The sequence below is a fragment of the Choloepus didactylus genome, chromosome 6, assembly GCF_015220235.1.
Source record: "Choloepus didactylus isolate mChoDid1 chromosome 6, mChoDid1.pri, whole genome shotgun sequence".
NCBI lineage: Eukaryota > Metazoa > Chordata > Mammalia > Pilosa > Megalonychidae > Choloepus > Choloepus didactylus.
In genome coordinates, this window is record NC_051312.1 from 156,539,119 (window position 1) to 156,546,210 (window position 7,092).

Sequence of the window (7,092 nt, forward strand, 5' to 3'; positions counted from 1 at the left end):
CAGGAATTATACACATTTCTTCAATAATTATTAGACTAGATTAAAATCTCTGTAAATTTTTTTACATGTCTGCTTATGAAAAAAAAATCATTATTTTATCCTCCTCCTATTCAAGTATTTTAGAATATGAAGTCTTTCAAAACTAGACTGTGGAAAGAACCAGATTAGAAGTAGGCAGTGAAGTCACCAATTTCTGCTCTTCTCCCCTATATGTGTTTAAATAATTAACTATATCAGCAGATGAATACTATTTCACATCAGAAGCATTGTCGGAAAGATGATAGTTACTTCTCTTTATCCAAATATATTCAATATATCTCCCTTCATCAGAATCTGGAGTGCCACATGTACACAAACTGTCATCAAAGAGTGATTCAATTTCTTCTATTTTTTTCCTCTAGTATCAGAAAGACAGCCATAGATGAAAAGAAGTCCTATAGCAGCAAATCCAGCATAAAGGAAGAAGGCTCCATAGTATGTAAGATACTCTGCTGTATGTAAAAATGTCAGTGAAACCAGAACATTGAACATCAAATTTATTCCAGAAGAACATGCATTTCCTGTACTTCTTGCTCAAAGTGAATATATTTCAGAATTCACAGTCCAAGGCATTGGCCCCATTCCAAGTGTGAAGAAAATGATATAAAATAAGGCCCAGAAGTGCAGTCCAGTTGTATGGAGTAGGGCAGAAATTGTAAGCCCAAAACATTTCTGTTTTGAATTTGGCTTCATTTGCACACCTGCCCCAGGCTGCCTCATTTGTAGATACTTTATTAACTGGAACACAGGATGAGTCAAAGATGATTGATCTGTTCATCTTGTAGCAGAAACCACAGTCTGGATCCAATATACATTCATTACAGTAATTGTATCTTGTGTGAGTGGCATTGTGACCTGAAGAAGGTGCTGGGTTAAAAGTGATGCCAAGGGAAACCTGGGCCAATAGCAGAAATCCCAAAGCAAGAACAAGTGCTACAGTGGTACCTGCTGAACTACCAATAGTATGCTTTCTGCGACCCACTTTTTCAACAAGCCAGACTCCCACAAGTGTCAAAATGAAATTTGTGAAGGCTGTAACCAATGCCAGCCATATCATGAGTCTGTCATCTTCAGCACCAGACATCTGCTGGATGGTTACACTGTAGTACATAATGGTGTTAATGCCTGAGAGTTGTTGAAAAATTTGCAGGCCACAAACCACAATTAGAGTTTGGTGAGTTGGGGGATGACTCAGCATTCTGCAGGTCACAGGTCCAGCTGAGCCAATCTCTTTTTCCTGTTCTTCAATGTTTTTGATGCTATCATATTCCTCATCAATGGTCTGGTTACCACACACTTGAGATAAAATTCTACAGGCCTTCTGAGTCCTTTCTGTATAAGCCATTGAGGACTTTCAGATGAAAAAAAAGGAAGTAAAAAAAACTGAATAACTGCTGGAATTGCTGCAAGTCCCAACATGTACCTCCATCCATCTTTTCGAGATAACTGAAGGTTCCATAAACAACACTTGCAAAGATCTCCCCTCCTGTAATGAAGAGGGTATTAATGGTGACTAATCTGCCTCTTAAATTGGGTGGTGAGACCTCAGCGATGTCCACTGACACTGTCATAGAAGCAATGCTGATGCCAAGCCCCATAGCCAGGCAGCCAGCCAACAGCATCTCCTCATTGTTCACCACAGCTAGCACCAACGAGCCAGCGGTATAGAGTATAATGGCCAGGAGGATGGCAGCACGGTGGCCAAAGTCTCCTTTGAGGGACCCGCTGGCCAACTCAGAGACAGCGGCTGCCCCCACAGTGCTGGACAGAAGAGGCTCCTGCCACAGTGCATCCAGACTGAGCTCCTTCTTGAGCAGCAGCATGGCCCCTGACACCACCCCAGTTTCATAGCTGAACAGGAAGCCAGTGCAGAGAAGATGGTCACCACATACATGAAAGTGGGGGTCTTGTCTTGCTGGAACTGCCACCATGCTGCATGTGCTCCAGGTCCCCAACATAGGCTAGCGCTGGACTAGGCAGCCGCCAAGAGGCTGCCCACTGCTGCCATGCTTGCCACGCCGGGCTCCTGCTGCTTCCTGCACCACTCACCCATGAGGCTGCTTATGCTCTGCAACATGAATGCCACATTCTTGCTCACCTTGCAGGACATAGGACAGGGGCCTGGGGCTTCCCAGGGGACACCGGCTCCATGGGTCAGCAGTCTTGGCAGGAGAAACAGCCTGAGCTGGCAGGAGTGGACCAGCAGCCATTGTCACTTTGCCCCTTCCTATTATGGCTCTTGCTGCCAGGACAGCAGCCGCCACCACGCCACTCTGGGAAGAAAGTTGCTGCCCACTGAGCTCTCTTTCTTCTTTTTTAATGTATGCATTTGCAGCTATAAATTTCCCCCTCAATACTGCCTTTACTGCATCCCATAAGTTTTAATATGTTATGTTCTCATTTTCATTTGTCTCTAGATATTTAGCAATTTCTCTTGCTATTTGTTCTTCAACCCACTGACTGTTTAGGAGTGTGTTGTTTAACCTCCAGATATTTGTGAATGTTCTAAATCTTTGATGGTTATTGACTTCTAGTTGTATTCCATTGTGATCAATAATGGAATAATTTCAATCTTTAAATTTGAATAATTTCAATCTTTAAATTTACTGAGGCTTGTTTTATGGCCCCGCATGTGATCTATTCTAGAGAAAGTTCTGTGGGCACTAGAGAAGAATGTGTGTCTTGGTGATTTGGGTTGTAATGCTCTATATATGTCTGTTAAGTCAAATCCATTTATCACATTGTTTAGGTTTTCAGTTTCCTTATTTGTCCTCTTTCTGGTTGATCTGACTATAGGAGAGAGTGATGTATTGAAATCTCCCACAAGTACTGTGGAAATATCTATTGCTTCCTTCAGTTTTGCCAATGTTTGTCTTATGTACTTTTAGGACAACTTGATTGGGTGCATAGACATTTATAATTGTTATTTCTTCTTGTTAAATTGCTCCTTTTATTAGTATATAGTGTTTTTCTTTGTCTTTTATGACATCCTTGCTTTTAAAGTCTATTTTGTCTGAGATTAATTTTGTTACTCCTGCTTTCTTTTGGCTGTAGTTTGCATAGAATATTTTTTCCTTCATTTCACTTTCAATTTCTTTGTGTCTCTGGGTCTAAGATGAGTCTCTTGTAAACAACATATTGATGGTTCATATTTTTAATGCAATTTTATTGAGATATAATCACATACCATACAATCATTCCAAGTGTACAATCAGTTGTTTAAAGTATCATCATATAGTTGTGCTTTCATCATCACAGTCAAACTTTGAACATTTTCATTACTCCAAAAATAAAAATAAAATTCAAATAAAAAAAATCCAAAATATTCCATTCCCCTCCTCTCCCATTGTTCATTTACTTTTTTTAATACAGTTTGATATATTCACATACCCTACAGTCATCCACAGTGTACAATCAATTATTCACAGCACCATTAAGCAGTTGTGCATTCATCACCAGAATCAATTTTTGAACCTTTTCCTTACCCCCAAATAAAAACACCTAAATTTTTCCATCCCCTCTGTCCCACCCTATTCTTCCTCTAATTTTTCCCCCATTTTTCCATTCATCTGCCCATACACTGGATAAAGGGAGTCTGAGGATGGTTCATATTTTTAATTCATTCTGCCAATCTATATCTTTTAATTGGGAAGTTTAATCCATTCACATTCAATGTTATTACTGTGAAGGGAATTCTTGAATCAGTCATCATATCCTTTGGTTTTTATTTGTCATATATATTTTCCCTCTATTTCCTTTAATATACCCTTACTAAAACTCTTTAATTCTGTCTTCTTCTCCAGACCTCTCCTTTCTTTTTTTTCCCTCAGCCAGTATGGCTCCCTTTAGTATTTCTTGTAGGCAGTTTTCTTGTTAACAAAATATCCAGCATATGTTTGTCTGTAAAGATTTTAAGATCGCCCTCAAATTTAAAGAAGAGCTTTGATGGATAAAGAATTCTTGGTTGGCAATTTTTCTCTTTCAGAATTTTAAATGTGTCATACCACTGCCTTCTTGCCTCCATGGTGGCTTCTGAGTAGTCACTACTTAGTCTTATGTTGTTTCCCTTGTATTAGTAAATTTAATCTCTCTTATTGCTTTCAGAACCTGCTCCTTCTATTCAGCATTTGACAATCTGATCAAAATATGTCTTGGAGTGGGTTTATTTGGAGTTTTTCTTTTCATAGTTTGTTGGGCATCTATAATTTGTGTATTTTTGGCATTTAGAAGTGTGGGAAGTTTTCACGTGGGGAAGTTTAATAGTTCCACATTTTTTTCTTCAGTCCCTCTTTGCAAATACTTTTTTTTATTTTCTGCCCCAAATATTCTGGAATGTATCAGGATATTACATTAGCCTGTACAGAATAACAAGATCTCATTCTGTATTCTAGGCTCCATGTTTTTAGGATATTTAAATAAACTGACCTGACACAAAATAAAGATCTCTTCCTTTGGTCTCACACATAAGTTTTGAAGATTTAAAATACAGGCAATATCATTCTTTACCCTGTATTCTGCATTACCTTCATCCTAACCGGATCAGCTTCATTCATATCTCTAATTGAAATTTCTGATCTCTTTCCCAGGCACATGTTTGCTGTGTGGAGTAATGCTTACTTTCAGAGCTGCAGAAATCTAACTCTGAATCTTAGGTGTCACAGAGGTACACAAAGTTCCAGAGAAATATCAGGTTATGCACATAGAACACAGAATCTCAGAATTTGTAAATAACAATTAAAACTCAGAACTCAGGATAAATGTGACTGCTGTAAGAGCTTGCAATCTGGGCCTCAATTTTCTTATAAGCATTTTCTAAATGAGACCACAGAATATTTGCCCTTTTATTTCTGCCTTATTTCACTGAACATAATGTCCCCAAGATTCATTCATTGTGTTACATGTCTCATGACTTCATTCCTTCCTGTAGCTGCACCATATTCCATCATATGTATACACAGCAGTTCACCCTTCTGCTCATCAGTTGATAGAGCCTTCAGCCACTTCCAAACAATGGCGATGATGAATAATGCTGCCATAAACATAAGTGTGCAAATGTTTAATTGTGTCCCTGTTTTCAGTTCTTCTGAACATATTCCCAGTAATGGGATTGCATGATCATATGTTTACTCTATGTCTAGCCTCCCATGGATCTTCCATATTGTCCTCCAGAGAGGCTGCACCTTTCTACTTCCCTACCAACATTGAATAGATTTACCTCTCTCTCAACATCTTTTCCAGCACTTGCATCTTTGTTTATTTATTTTATTTATTTTTTTTTTCTGCGGGGTTCACATACCATGTATTCTATCCAAAGTATGCAATCAGTGTCTCATGGTATCCTCACTTAGGTGTGCAATCATTACTATAAATTTTAGACAATTTTCATTGCTCCAAAGAGAAAAATAACAGATAGACACTCACACACACACAAGGAAAAAAACCCCAAAGATGACACACACCTTATCCCCACCAGTTATTTATGCTTGGTATTGTTGTGGTACTAGTAAGATAGTACTGTTAAATATAATCAGTCACATGCAGTAGGTAATTTTTCCCCATATACCACTCTATTATTATGTACAAGTGTCATACGTTTGTAGTACTTCATGCCTGAACTTATTTATATTTGCAATGTTAGTCAATGGGATATATGAATTTAAACAACCTCTTTCAATCATATTCACAGTCAATACACCACTATTACTTATAATCCCATAATGAACTACCATAACCTCTATCTATTCCCAGACATTTAAGTCCCACTTCATTAAAAATTCTGTACATATTAGGTAAATATTCCCTCTGCTCTAACTTCTATCTATCTCTAGGTCCCCTATATTCTGCATTTCAAGGCTCTGAGTTTACATCTTCTAGGTGGTTCATGTTAGTGAAATCATATAATATCTGTCCTTTTGTGTTTGCCTTGTTTTACTCAGCATTATGTCCTCAAGTTTCATCCATGTTGCATGCTTCAGGACCTCATTCCTTCTTACTGCTGCATAATATCCCATTGTATGTACATACCACATTTTGTTTATCCACTCATCTCTTGATGGACAGTTGGATTGTTTCCATCTTTTGGCAATTGTGAGTAATGCTGCTATGAACATCTCCATGGAAACATCCAATCAAATGTCTCCAACCCAATCAATACCAATACATTTCCTGCCCACACAGAACTGCATCAAATATAATGGCATTTTGGGGGGACATAATACATTCAAACTGGCACAGTGGCCAATAGGGGATGGTACTGCATCATGGACAATGAGGTAACCAGCATTAAATAAAGGTGTTTGAGTTGAATTGCCCCCCCCCCACAATATTCATTGAAGTCCTGTCTCCCAGTACCCATGAATGTGACCTTATTTTGAAATAGGATCTTTGCAAAATTAGGTCATACTGGAGTTGGGTGGGCCCTCAATCCAATATGACTGGTGTTCTTATAAGTAGGAAAGAGTAGTCACAGACAGACTACAGAGATGCCATTGTTTGAATTCCATTTATATAACAAAGGGAGAATGTCATGTGACAATTGAAACAGATATTGAAGCCCAAGGATTGCTGGTCACTGCCAGAAGCCAGGAGAGAGGCATGGAATGCAATCTCCCTGATATACTTCATGCAGAACAAGCCCTGTTGGCCCCTTTATTTGGGACTTCTAGCCTCTAGAATTGTGAGACAGTGAATTTATGGTGTTTCCACAATACAGTTTCAGTGGCCAAGAGATTTCAGTTGGAGTCAAGAGGCTACCAGGAGGTTACTCTTATGCAAGCTCCAGCTAGATGTTCCAAATGCCCACAGTATGCCAAGCTCTAACCAACAGTAGTCCTGAAATTCTACAGAATACCTAGGTCCCTATCTGAGACTCTATAAAAGTTTCACTCACTACATTTTCTTTTCAGAAACTTAAAACTCCTGGTGTGTTCTTATGCCAGATAAGCCCCCAAACCCTGAGGCAACAGCCTTTCCAGGAGCATCAACAATGTGCCTCCCTCTTCCCCATGTCAATACACCTTTTCAATATGAACAAGGGAGGCTGGTCACCACCCA

The 7,092-nt window shown here is 38.9% G+C and overlaps 1 pseudogene; it reads right to left on the minus strand.

Annotated features, from left to right (window-relative positions):
• Positions 1 to 247: 247 nt before the first annotated feature.
• Positions 248 to 2,149, minus strand: LOC119538835 (annotated as a pseudogene).
• Positions 2,150 to 7,092: the final 4,943 nt, after the last annotated feature.